At 40.6% G+C, this 15210-nt stretch overlaps 1 pseudogene; it reads left to right on the forward strand.

The window, feature by feature from the left end:
- The first annotated feature begins 12460 nt into the window (after window positions 1-12460).
- On the forward strand, window positions 12461-13411 carry LOC124968121 (olfactory receptor 7C2-like; annotated as a pseudogene).
- The last annotated feature ends 1799 nt before the right edge of the window (window positions 13412-15210 follow it).

Here is a 15210-nt window from a genome sequence, read left to right on the forward strand (position 1 = left end):
CCACTCAGTACATCCCCAGGCCTTTTCTTTACTTTTTTTTTCTTTTTTTCTTTTTTTTTCTTTTGAAACAGGCTCTTACTAAGTTGCTTAGAGCCTCACTCTGTTTCTGAAGCTGACCTCAAATTGATGATCCTCCTTCCTCAGTCTCCTGAGTCACTGGGGTTGCAGGTGTGCCCACCACACATGGCTTAGCATTTCTATATTTGACAAATCCATATTCATTGGATTTATGTAGTGAAAGTGGTAGGAAAGAGGAGTGGAGTGCAAATTATATTCTCTGCTTGTGTGATTATGCCAAAATGAAACCCAATATTATTTATGTCTATAATGTACTAATATACACATAAAAATAGTAAAAGTGAAATGGAAGTGATGAACACTCATGGTGATTATTGCTATTTCTAGCAGAAGGAGCAATAAAGACCCGCAAGATAGGACATGTAGAAATTACAGCAGTCATAGTCCATCTGTCACCCCCTGCACTACATGGACATCATGAACCCACGACTCTGTCAGATCATGGCTATCGGGTCCTGGTTGATCAGTGTCCTGGGCACCCCTCCAGAGAGCATGACCATCTTGAGGCAGTCATTCTGTGCAACATGGAGATATGTCACTTTTTCTGTGATCTTCCTGAAGTTCTGAAGCTTGCCTGCTCTGACACCCTCATCAATACCGTAGTGGTGTACTCTGTGGCCATAATCCTGGGTGTTTTCCCTCTCACTGGCATCCTCTTCTCCTATTCTCAAATATTCTCATCCATCCTGAGGATCTCATCAGACATAGGCAAGTACAAAGCCTCTACCATCTGTGGGTCTCACCTCTTGATGGTCTCCTTGTTTTATGGCACTGGCCTTGGGGTCTATCTCAGTTCTGTAGCCATACTGCCTTCTAGGATGAGTCTGATGGTCTCAGTGATGACTGATGGTCACCCCCATGCCGAACCCTTTCTACAGTCTGAGGAACAGGGACATCAAGTTGACCCTGAGGAGAGTCCTCAGCAAGGTGTTGCCTCTCAGGGAAAAAGTGAATGCACTTCTCTCATGAATCACAATGTGGGCCATACTGGAGACAAGAGAATCTCACCCTCTCCATCCAACACCGTGGTTTACTCTGCTTGGTGTATTTTAAGACATTCATTTTTTGCATCCTCCTTTGGGTTTATTCCCACCTAGGAACTGTTCATAATGCAACAAATTGGATCACCTGTACACTCTCTTACCAGTCATTGTAATTTTGTGTAAATACAACTGGTCTTTTTCATTTGCAATTACTTATACTGAGGTATGGGCATTTGTGTTTTTATTGACACATGATACTTGCATATATTGATGGGGGCACAGGTTGATATCTCCATGCATGTTTGCAACATATTCTGATCAAATCAAGGCAATTGGCATTTCCATCTCCTGAAACATTTATCATTTCTTTTAACTGGGAAATCTCACATTCCTCTCTTCAAGTTTTCTAAAATTATAAAACCAATCATTATGAACTATTGTCCTCTAAAATGTTGTAGAACTTTAGATTTTATTTCTCATATAAAACAGGAATTCACACCCTCTACCCAACGTCCTCCTCACCCTGTCTGACTTCCAGGGACCACTGTTGCACCCTTGACTTCTGCGACGTCAACTTTACCCCTTTCCTCCAAAAAGCAAGAAACGGCAGCCCTTGTTTCTGGTGTTTTGGATTTACATATATCCTCAAAATGATGGGATGTGTACCTATCATATTGAGTACACGTAGTCTTGAAAACTTATTTACAGGAATGTTTTCTGAGAGGGTGTGCATTAATTAACCCCATCTTGTGGAAGACAAGATCTTGTTAATTGGAAGACTAAAGTGCTTCCAATCACACCAACTATATTGAATTTATCTAGTCATCCTTTATAGAGATTCCTCCAATTTCAGAACTGACTCTTTTCCACCTTTGCAGCCACAATCCCTCATCCTGTTGCTGTAAAGGAGTTTCTTCTCAGTGAATATTTTTAGAATGTAGTGAAAATTAGCAGCACAGATGATTAAATGTAAAATAGAATCTGGACCAAAAATATAATGTTATAAAATGAAAAAAGTGTTTTGAACTGGAGAAGACATTCAGACTAATTAATGCTGATATTAATAACAACACTCCATAGGTGCCAGCACTATTTCTATATTTTATACACATCACATCACTAAGTTTCCAAATATCTCGAATGTGACATGTTAGTCCATTTGCATTACTATAACGAAGTGCCAGGGATGGAGTATATTATGAAGAAATCCATTGTTCTCACAGTTGGAGGCTATCAAGTCCGATTAGCATGACTCCAGCTCTGGTGAGGGAGCCTCTGACTTCATCCCATCCAGACGCATGGAGCTGTGCCAGGAGCACACCCAAGTGGGAAAGATCACATGGAGAGACGGGAAGCCAGAGAGATGTGGGGGAGGACAGCCCTGCTCCTTTATCACAGCCACGTACACAAGCTAAGATTGTTATGGTGTCACCAGGGGATGCAAACTCATGAGATCACCATCTTACGTGTGGTTGCCGAGGGACCAAAATGTTGTTATGTAGGGCACAACAGGATTCTAATTTCACTTCCTGTTGTAATCAGCTTTTCCTTGCACTGAGAAGAAGATCTGGAGAAGGGAAAGTTTATTTGGCTCTCAGTTTAAGAGTTTTGGTCCATGCTCAGTTGACTCCACAGCTCTGGGCCTGAGATGAGACAAGACATCATGGCAGAAGGGTGAGCAGGAGGCAAGCAGCTCAGAGCAGGGCAACCAGGAAGGAGAGAGAGCTCTACTCCCCAGGAACAAAATACAAACCCAAAAGCACATCCCTGTCTCCTCCAGTCACAGCCCACCTGCCTACAGTTGTCACCCAGTTGATCCATTTTAAGGGGACTAATCCACCCATTAGGTTACAGATCCATGATCAAATCACTTCACCTCTGAACATTCCTACCTTGTCCCACACCTGAGCTCTGGGGAACACCATATATCCAAACCACAGCACTGCCTCGGATCCTTACTGAAGATGAGCACCTTTTCAAACTTTTCTGCTAATCTGCATTTCTGCCTTACTGAAGTACAGCCAGCATGGTGGAACATATTCAGGTGACAGGTGATGGCTTGGCAGACATGTACAGTGCATTATAAGCTCCTTGCATTTATTCTTTCTGTATTTTGGCTTACCTCCTTGAATCATGTGGCATAATATGTATTTCAATTCTAATTTAATTTAAGCAGTTTTTATATCTACACAGCCATGATTCATAAGGTTTAATGTGTTCTAAATAGATTCCCTAGGTTTGCATTTGCTTTTTCTTTTCTGGTTTCTTGACCTACACTTATTTAATGTGCTTGAATTCATCAGTTATGTTCTCAGTGCTACTCATTTCTTTTCCATGTGCTTATGGGCTCAGAGGGTTCATCTATACTCTCTTCTAAAATCCACTACAATTTAAAGTCTTTACTACAACTTCCTTTTATTATGATTTTTGGCATTTAGACAGAAATTCACCTCATTTTGAAACAATCAATGAATAATTATCCAAGCTCCATTTATTTCAAAATCTTTTCCTCAGCACTTATTTGATACCACTTACTTGACTCCTAATTTCAGTGGATTTGTATTTTCTTTTTCTGTGGAATTGATATATTTATATAGAAAGAGGCTAAATTTACAAGGTCTGAATGAATACAGATTTATGTAATTTTCTAAAAAGATGGCTTTTTCAGATGAAGAAACTGAGTCTCAAAGAGATAATTCCTTCTTCTCAGTCCTTATATGAATTTCCTATTTGCACCTGTAACAAATTGCCACAAATGTGGTTTATTATTTTACAGTTCTAGAACTCAGAGGTCCCAAATAGGTCTCCCTGAGCTAAATTCAAGGTGTTGGCAGGGCTGTGTTCTTTTCCGGAAGTCCTAGGGGAAATCCTCGCATGGCTTCTGAAAGTTGCTCACAAACATTGCTTGACTTTTGGCCTCAAAACATCCTCAAAGGTAGCAGTAGTCCATAGAGGCTCCCAGCAGTGGTCTTGGTTCTGAATAATCTGCCTCTCTTCCCTGTTTAAGGACCCTTATGATTATGTAGGCCCTACCCCGAGGTCATCCAGAACAATCATTTTGTGAGGGGGGCGTGGGGTTGGGGGGTACTGCAAATTGAACTTGGGGGCACTCAGCCACTGAACTGTATCTCCAGTTCTATTTTTTTATTTCTTTTTATTGTAAACAAATGGGGTACATGTTGTTTCTGTTTGTACCTGGAGTAACAGCATATCATTTGCATAATCATATATTTACATATGGTAAAAAAAATATGGAAAATGGTTCGTTGTGCTTCTTTGCTTAAATAGTATCTTGCCCAATTTTTTTGTGGTGAAAAGCCACCTGAGCTGCCATTCCAACATGCGTTCCCAACTCTGCTTCATAGACACCATAAATTGGCCAGGGGCAGTGTTTGACCAACTTAAAACAAGAACATGGGAAATGCCAGGTATGGCCATTACCTCTTGCTGCTGGAACCAATTACGAGTTTGGGAGATTAAAAGTGCACCAATGAATTATGTTAAAGTTCAGAAGCTGGGTAGTCCTGAGTGGGTATCACTGGAATAAATCAAGGTGTCTACTTGGCTGTGTTCTGCAGGACAGTCTGCTGTGTCGTTATGGTTTGCACATAGAGTATCCCCAAAAGCACATATGTTGGAAGCAGGATCCCCAGTGTAGCAAGATTCAGAGATTCACCTTTTAGGCAGCAACTGGACCCAGGGTCTCTGACCTCATCACGGATATTATGGTTAAGCTATGAGTTGTCCCCTAAAGGCTCACATGTGAGAAAATGCAAGAAGGTTTAGAGGTGAAATGATTGGGTTGTGACAGTTTGAACCTAATCAGTGCATTTATTTCCTACTGGGGACTAACAGGGTGGTGTCTGCAGGCAGGTATGGTGTAGTAGCCATAAGACATTGGAGGTGCACCTTTCGGTCATATAATTTGCTCTTGATGAGCAGGGCTCTGTCTCTACTTCCTACTGCCACGTCCTGAGCCACATTTCTCCACTACGCTCTTTGGCCATGGTGTTCCACCGCACCTTGAGTCCAAGGCAATGGAGCCCACTATGAATTGAAACCTCTGAAATCATGAGATCCAGTACAAATATGTCCTCCTCTAAAATGGTTCCTGTCACATCTTTTGCTCAAAGCAGCAGAAAATCTAACTAAAGCAGTTGATCACTGCATTATGATGAAATAATTCATTGGTAAGTGAATAGGCTACATGGAGGAGGGACTTAGATGGTGGAAGTAGGCAACTGCAGGTGTGACCTGGAAGGGTTGACCCTCTCCCCATCCCCTTTCATGCTCCCTCTTTCTCTTTCCTTCCCAGCCACATGTGCTGAGTAGCTTTCCTCGGCCACACCCTTCCACCGTGTCTCTCCATGGAGGAGTTAGCAATGAACTGAATACTCTGACCATCATGATAGGGTTGAGCATATTCCTTATGGCACTGATCTGACTTACAGTCTGACTCATGGTGACACTGGGAAGATGTCACATGAGGGGGACCTTGGTAGTGGCCATGTTCGTGAGATATGAAAATAGGCATATATGGAGGGCATAGAGCTCTAGAATCCAGGACAGTAATGGTGTTGGTACAGGGTGCAGCCACCTCCATGATACATTGGTAACATGTGTCAGATGTGGATGTTTTGAAGCATGAATAATCCAGGGATTGCGGATCCAGGCCTCCACAGACTTAGAGAAGCTTTAGGATCCCTCAAGGAATACTTCTCTGCAGCAACTGATCCACTGTACTGCCCATGAAGACATGCCCTGAGATGTCCATTCTGCATATGAGAGTGCAAACTACCTCACAATAACAAAAGTCCAGTACCTGAAATGTACCAGATTCCTAACTGGTGGCAGAAACAGAATGGGAGTCAGGACTACAGTAGGGTGTAGGAGGACATGGCATCTTTTCCAAAGAGATTCCATAGCAGTTAGTTCCTGAAAGGATGAGAATATTAGAGCCACATTTCCCTCTCTGGAGTTCCACAGGCAAAATAAGCATTGGTGATATCATGAGCAGAGGTGCTGATGTCCTCTGTGGGGCAGGTTGCTAGCAATCACCATGGGTCCTACTACTTGGGTAAAACAAATATCCTCTATTTTTCTTCTTTCTTCCTAGCCATCTACTCACATTTCCATGATCCTTTCTAATTAAATATTGTCATCTTTTACTCACCATGTGGCTCCCATTTCTAAATGGGCTCTTGGATCCACATTGCACTTTCCTGCTTTGTACATAGCAGTCTCTGCCTGGCTTAGGTGAGCTGGTGAAGATGGGGTCTCCTGCTACTCCATCTTGATGACATCATGCCTGAAAGGAATTCACAAAATAAAAGGCTGTCCACTGATTCCTCCACTCAAAAACCCAGAATAACTTACAATTAAAGTCACCTAATAGTCCACCTGAGAAGTTCCTGCCTCTCACTTTGAATCATATCCAAATTCTTTAACCCAAATCATTTGTACACATGACAGTGATGGACCATATATCCCTTCACAACCATTAAGTTGGAACCACAGACTTGGCCCTGTGATCTACAACATCAGAAAGGAGAAGAGGGACTATGTGTCACAATACTCAGGACATTGCTAAAATGAGTACATAATAGTTCTCCCTAGAAGAACCATGCCTGATACATGGACAATGAAAAGACTTGGCCACGTTGTTTCCAAACAGGGGTCACTGCACATTGTACTCCATCTGTGAAGTTCTCCCATGGTTTTCTTTCTTTGAATCCAACATTAGATTTCAACAAGTTCTATCCTACAGAGACTGTTGTGTCTTTACAAGTGTGAGGAAGGGATGGTTTCATTCTTAGGAAGAGCAGAATGAGAAGTGGATCAAGGAATATGGTATGGACCAAGTGTATAGAAACCCTGGAACACATGGGCATCAGAATCCCAATGGTAGGTCTTCCTTTCTGGTGAGAAGGACTCACCTGTTAAATATTGCTTCACAATAAAGAGTCACCCATAAAAAATGCTCTCTGTCCTATTGTTATCGTTTTTCTGGAATTGCTTTTACAATGCTTGATTCGTGGTTTAAAGATCAGTGCCCTTGAATTTTAAAGATTGTCCATACACTCTGCACTGGAGTACTGAGGACCATGCACCCAGCTTATTTGAAAACTGTAAATCTCTAGATAACTACAAACTCCATCTTCTGCAGCCAAACGACCTCTCAATGCCTGGAACTTATCTGCACTAAACTTCCAATAATGAATATAGAAGCATTGGCAAGGTCATTGAAAGAGTTGTGTGTGAAGTTGGATGTGGTCCTGCGCACAACTCCTACTTAAGGTGCAGGACGCACATGGGATTGGACACTGCCTGCTCAGGCCTGAGAGAGACCAAAAAACTACATCTTGCAAGTTGAATAAATACACATGAGGAAGGACAATAAATAGTAGAGATCAAGTCCAGAAACAAAATGACATCACAAGCAAACAGGCCCAGGGGAAGGACAGACATAGCAGGCAAAACAATTTTTCCCAGGGTTGCAAAACTAGCTGTATGCACAACTACATAGTTCAGTATCCTCACTCATGGAAACTCAATTGCTCAGAGAGTAGAGTAACAATGCAACAATTAATTTAATGAGCATTCATGAGAATTCAACCTGAGGTTCTGGAAATAGTAAATATGCCCTTGAACCTCTCACCAGATTCCTGCCCAGCCAGAAACGAGTGGCTTCACATGTACCATAAAGAGCACTCTTGCCTGACACCACCTCCTGCCCTTCATCAGAGCTGAGCTGACCCTCATCACCCAGGGAAGGAAGAGCAGGGGCTCACCACCCCTTGGGCTGCAGGTGTGGGAGCAGGTAGGAGGCAGCACAGTGCTCACAGGAAGAGACTTGTTGGTCCAGGTGGGGACAGTGCAGTGAGGAGAGCCCCTCACTTAGAGGAGTCTGCGCAGTCAGCTCCTGTGTCTCTCCACTTCTCTCCCTCTCAGCTCCTTCCCATCTTACTTCTCTTTCCTGGAAGCCCGTTCTGAGGATGTCTTGCCTTCATAATGGAAATGACCGTCACTCAAGTGTTTCCTGCACAGCCATCTCCACCACTTTTCTGGAACCACTAGAAGTAACTTTGTTCTCCTGTATCAGAGAAGCTTCTTTTCCTTATATGTATAATACTTCTCGTTCATTCACTCAAGGTACCTCCTTTTGTATCTTCTGTAGTTAACACAAGTCCATCCATAAAACCTCTGACATCAAGTTATTGAATGGCTTTTGTATCTGTTTTCATATTTATAAAGTAAGGATCATAATAGGGTCCACTTCATAGGAATCGTATTGGGGTGAAGTTAAAGCAAATCAAGTAGTAGAAAATGATAACACTCTCTATCAGGTGGTATGGCCTACTCTTCCTCATTATTATCATTCCACTATTATAACACATTTGTTGACAAACTATAAAAGAGTTTGATGATAAAATTAATTAATGTATATAAAACCTAACATAAGGGTGAACACAGACAGGTCCTCAAGTAATTATATGTATTAAAACTCTCACTTGTTGTGTGTTAGTAAGATTCCAGTCCCTGTTCCAGGAGTTGTAAATGTGATGAATATTTGGAATCTTGGAGATCCACTTTCTAATAAATTCACCAGCATGTCAAAAGGCAAATTTTGCCCCTTTCTTCCAACTGTTTTATTATTTGAATAAGTTAGATGAGGAGAAAGGTTACAGGGAATACTAAAATTTCTCTGTTAGAGCTAAAGATGGAAATTCAGAACAAGAGAGAAGCAATATTTGCCAAAGATCTCGATGTGCTCTTCACCCTGTTGCCAACTGGAATGGCATCAGCTTTTTAAACATTGGCTTTGTATGAAAAGCCTCTAAAAAGTCATCCTGAGTTAAAATAGGTTTGCAGCTACCGACCTGTCATCTGCAACCAGTCCATCCTCCATCAACAATGACATCTTGCCTTTTCTCTGTTTTTTACTGTGCTTTGTGGTTGTACATAGGTGGGATTTCTTGGTACATCGTTGTACATACACTTGATATAACAATGGAATTTGACCAATACCAGTCCCCGAATAGACACCTTCCCTTTTCCATACGCGGGTGTCTGGTGTCTTTTGCTCCATCTATTGGATTGCTCTGAACCTCCAGGGCACTGGCCAATAATTTGCAATGAGAAACTTAGTGTATTTTTCTTTATTTAAAAGAGAATTCTGCTTCTGCTCCAACCTCAGTGTCCTACTGGAGCATTTTTTTGGTGGTAAATCTTGTATTTTTAAAATTTTTTAAATTCTTTCCTTGTTGATTTGTTTTCCTCCATCAATTTTGGACAAATTCCAGAAATAAGTTCTACTGTGGGATAGCTGCATACTATGTACTCTGGGATAGCTTCATACATGTGAGAAATATGACACTGCAAGATTGAACTTTCCCTTATGTCTGTGCACATTTTTCTCATTCCTCATCCTAGCATTTCAGTTTACCTTTTGTCTTTTTGAAGGGTTTTAGTAGGCATTTTACTTTTGTATTATATCAGGATCTTTCAGACATAATCATACATGTGTGGAATTTTATTTGCTGCACCTCAGACCCCGATCCTTCCTCTGCTGGTCTGTTTTTGTCCCTTTCATTCTAAATTACATCTAACCATTTCTAGTTGTGGAAGATATAGAATTAGTTCTGGAATTCATTTTCAATTCTAGGGTCTTTCTCCTTTTTAGTTCTGTAGCTCTCCTCTGAACTATATATTATGCTTGAGTTTTGCCTAATGGTATTTTTATTCCCAATAGTTTCAAATTTTGAAGTTTTTATTTCTTAAGCATGGATGACATATGTTTTCATTTGCAGTTTTTTATATGATATACCAAGAAACAACTCCAAAAGGAAACAATGATGTCAATGCTCAAGGAGATTCCCGGTCATCTACTGGTGACTCTAGCAGAATTTGTAAAAGGGCTATTCGTGAATTTATTTTCTCTGGCCCAGAATAGACAACCAAGTATCCACTCATATCAGTACCAGAAATGTCACTTCCTTTGCCCATCACAGAATTTAGCATGGTTACTGTTTTTCAAAAAGGGCTTCTTGATTACTTCAAATAAAGTGGAATCTTATTTTTATTTCACATTTTTAAATCAATGGTAAGAATGAAATTCCTCTCAAACATTTAATACCTTTTTACATTTCCTTTAATGAGTCTTTAACTCCCTCAACTCCTTTCCCAACAGTGCATTAATCATTCTGAAATTCATAAGTGAATGCTTATGATTGAAATACATTAACTTTGACTAACCAAATGGAATATTTTGCAGTTTTCTACCTGGTATATTTTTCCTTTAGATATTTTCAATATAAAATTCTAATTACTGAAGTTTCTGTTTTACTTGTACCAAAAAAATTGTATTCAAAAAACATTCCACTACTTTTACAGATTATTTATGCCCAAGTATGAGTTTATTTTATTTTTATTTTATGCATTCTTTATATAGCTGCTTTGTCTCTCATCCCACAGCAAAGGCTTGATATTTATTTGGGAACATGGAGGCTGGTTTAATATTATGTTTTTAAAATGGTTAACAAGTCATTACAATCTTTTGAAAATTTTAAAAAGCTTTCTCAAAGTATGCAGGAATAAGTAATATACATTACCAGGACTAAAATTACCTAGTTAATATCATGCAGTTCAATATGAGTTCAGCATCAATATTACATGGCAATATAAATAATTCCATATCTTACACAAAACCTTAATAAGGATCTGCAATGTCAAAACAATAAAAGAAAACCAAAGAAATGTTGAATGTTATAAATTAATATTATTTAAAGTACACTATTACAAAAAAATTATAAATTAGTGAGACAGTCCAGAAAAACTATATGCTACCTCATCAACGACCACAAAATAAAACCCAAACACTTTCTGGATATAATGTAGGGACAATCATTCTTAACAGCATTAAACCTAAAATACACTCAATATGATTAAAAAGAAATGAACATAATCCACATTTTCTCTTCAAAACTGGGAAATTTTACCCACAAAGGGATTGAACTACCTGTAGGTAAATTCCCACTACTGATATGAGAATCTGAATGTTGTGCAGATTCACAACTTTTCAACTTAGTTTAAAATTTTAAGGACATTTCCAATAAAGTAATAATACTATTTTCCTTAAAAGTAGCCTGATTCTAACATTCATCTACAAGAATAAAATGGAATTAGGAATAAAATCTGAGGGATATACTTCTAGGTGGCACTGTCTACTCTTAAATACATGATGAAGACAGATTTTTTTAAAATATGAACCTGGAAGCCTCATATGTGATCAGTTTTAATCACTTATTCATATGAAGGTGGCAGAGAAAATACCTGAATTTTTAAGAACCTACAGAAATCATCTGCAGATTATCATAAGAGAAGAAAATATGAACTTAAAATTCACCTTACCTGTCTTCTTCATAAAGAAAATTAGAAAAACAAGTATCCAGAGTGGGAAAGTTTTGAAGAGCCATTTCCACATTTTGAGGTGATTCTTTTAAGGTGCATAAGATTCATGCTTACATTTAGAAACTCTGGGATTTCTCTATTTAGACATTCCATGATTCTTGAATCTATATACTAAGAGTGATGATTAAAATAAAGTAGAAATAGAATAGCAATACCAGAAGCTGTTGACATTTCTAGCAAAAGAACCTCAATGTCCAAAGGATAAGACATGTAGAAATCACAAAAAAAGCACAGTAAAACAGAGAGCCTTATCATGACAGGTCAACCTGCCTGGAAGTAGAAGATGCTCATTCCGATGTGCATGAGGCAGAACACAGCAGAGCACCTGGGGATGGAGGAGTACTGAGGGTGCAGGTAAGACCTGGAGCCCTGGTTCCCAAACAGGTGTATCCTGAATCTGAATCCTGTCAGGGCTTCCTAAGAGAGGGCTGCTTCTCACCTAGAATGTGAGGTTCAGGTGGTCAGGTGGACATGAAAATGCACATTTCACATGATTGCCAGGTGGCTACTCCTGGGGACACCCTTTGATAACCACTGACCTAGAGCCAGGTCTTGACTTGTTTCCTTGTTTGGGGGTTAAAAAATAATTGAAACATGTCAGCAAAAAGACACAATGATAAGACAAAAATAAATGATCTCCTATGTTCCAAAGGTTTCCATAGAAGACGTTGGGACACCCTGGGAAATCCCTATCTGGAATGACTTCTATGATTTGGTATTCTATAAAGTGCATGATTTGAACCCAGGAGTTCTTAAACACTGAGCAACATGCACAGTTCCTTTGTAATTTTTTATTTTGAAACAGGATCTCGATAAGTTGCTGGGGCTTCCTTTTAAATTATGACGTCCTGCGTCAACATCCTGAGCTGCTAGCTGCAGTAAATTTTGAGTTCCTTCTCTCCCTCCTTCTGGGAAAATACACCAGCATCATGGAGACAGAAAACCAAACAGGAGCTGGAAACTTCATCCTCCTGGGATTCTCAGATGACCCTGACCTGCAGTCCCTCCTCTTTGACCTGCTTCTATCCATGTACCTGGTCACTGTGCTGGGGAACCTTCTCATCATCCTGGCCACCATCTCAGACTCCCACCTGCACATGCCCATGTACTTCTTCCTCTCCAACCTGTCCCTGGCTGACATTGGTTTCACCTCCACCACCATCCCCAAGGCTCTGAGGAACATCCAGACGCAGAGCAGAGTCATCACCTTTGCAGGCTGCATCTCACAGATTTGCTTTTTCTTTGTGTTTGCATGCGAGGACATTTTGCTCCTGGCAGTGATGGCCTATGTCCGCTTCACAGCCATTTGTCACCGCTGCCATGATGAACCCACGACTCTGTCACCTCATGCCTCTTGGATTCTGGTTGATCAGTATCCTGGGCCCCTCCCAGACACCTTGACCATTTTGAGGTTGTCCTTTTGCACAAATAGGGAAATCCCCCACTTTTTCTGTGATCTTCCTGAAGTTCTGAAGCTTGCCTGCTCTGACACTCTCATCAATAATGTAGTCCTGTACTCTGTGGCCATCATCCTAGCTGTTTTCCCTCTCACTGGCATCCTCCTCTCCTACTCTCAGATTTTCTCCTCCATCCTGAGGATCTCATCAGACAGAGGAAAGTACAAAGCCTTTTTCACCTGTGGGTCTCACCTCCTGGTGGTCTCCTTGTTCTATGGCACTAGCCTTGGAGTCTATTTCAGTTCTGTAGCCACACCATCCTCTAGGATGAGTTTGATGGCTTCAGTGATGTACACCATGGTCACTCCCATGCTGAACCCTTTCGTCTACACTCTGAGGAACAGGGACATCAAGATTGCCATGGGGAGAGTCTTCAGCAGGATGATGCCTCTCAGAGAAAAGGTCAATGCATGTCTTTCATGAATCACAGTGTATACCACACTGGAGACCAGAGAGAGTGGCCCCTTTCATTAAATGGTGCGGATACCTTTGAGTATTTTAGGGCAACTCATTCATAGCATCTTCTTTTGGGCTCATTCCAAACTAAAGACTGTTCGTGATGCAACATATTAGATCACCTGTACATTATCCAACATTCATTGTAATTTTGTATGAATAGAACTGAGCTTTTTCTTTTTCAGTTATCTGCAGTGACATATGTACATTTGTATTTATTGCATACTGGTATATGTTTCTGGGGCACACTGTGATATCTCCATGCATGTGTACAACCTGTGATGATCGAATCAAGGTAATTGACATTTACTTCTGCCAAAAGGCTTGTCTTTTCTTTTTACTGGGACACTTCACATTCCTTTCTTCTAGTTTTCCAAAATTATATAATCAGTTGTTGTGAACTATGGGCTTCTATAATGAGGTAGAATTTAGAAATCATTTCACTCATGAATCTATACTTCACAACCTCTACCCAACCTCATCCTCACACTGCCTGACTCCAGGAAACACTGTTCTACTCTCGACTTCTGTGACATCAACTTTACCCACATCCTAACATGGGCAAGAGCTGACTTATATCCTCATGGCTGACGTATATCCTCAGAAGCGATGGGAAGGGTACCTACGTTATTGAGTGAATGCTGTCTTGAAATCTCATTTACAGGAACACATTCTGAGGTCATGTGAAAAAAAATAACTCAAAGTTTTCCCTCTTTATCAAGCCTATTGTGCTTTCCATCACACCAATTGTGTTGTATTTTCTATTCATCCTCTGAACAGATTTTTCAAATTTGAGAACTGGTTCTTTCCCACCCTTGCCAACACAATGCCTCATCGTGTTGTTGGAAAGGACTCCTTGTTCATTTGTCAAATAGAATGAAAAATAGCTGTTCAGAGGGATAAAGGAAAAATAGAATCTGGAACAGAAAATGCAAAGTTTTAAATTGAATAACAGGTTTTGAGCTGGAGAACACATTCAGAGTAATTTATGCTGATAGTATTAACAACAGCACTCAGTAGGTGACAGCACTATTTCTATATTTTATACACATCACATCACTAAGTATCTCAATATCTCTTTTATGTGACATATTAGTCCATTTGCATTACTATAGCAAACTGCCAGAGATGAACCGTGTTATAAAGAAGTCCATTATTCTCACAGTTTGGAGTCTATCAAGTCCAATGGGCGTGACTCCAGCTCTGGTGAGGGAGCCTCTGACTTCATCCCACTCTAGTGCCTGGAGCTGTGCCAGGAGCACACCCAAGTGGGAGAGATCACATGGACAGACAGGAAGACAGAGAGATGTGGGGAGGACAGTCCTGCTCCTTTATCACACCCACATACACAATTTAATGTTGGCATGGTGTCACCAGGGGATGTAAACTCATGAGATCACCATCTTATGTGAGGTTCATGAGGGAAGAAAATGCTTGTTATACAGGCACAACTGTATTCTAATTTCAATTCCTGATTTAGTCAACTTTTCCTTGCTCTGACATAAAGTACTGACAAGAATATTTAGAGAAGGATGAGTTTATTTTGGCTCTTGCTTTCAGAGTTTCAGTCAATGGACAGCTGCTTCCAAACCTCTGGGACTGAGATGAGGTCAGACATCATGGAGATGGGTGAGCAGGAGGAAATCAGCTAAAAGCAGGGTAACCAGGAAGCAGAGAGAGCTCCACTCCCAGGAGCTAAGTACAAACCCAAAGGGATGCCCCTGATTACCTAGCTCCTCCAGCCACACCCTACCTGCCTACAGTAT

The sequence above is a fragment of the Sciurus carolinensis genome, chromosome 17 (genome assembly GCF_902686445.1).
Source record: "Sciurus carolinensis chromosome 17, mSciCar1.2, whole genome shotgun sequence".
NCBI lineage: Eukaryota > Metazoa > Chordata > Mammalia > Rodentia > Sciuridae > Sciurus > Sciurus carolinensis.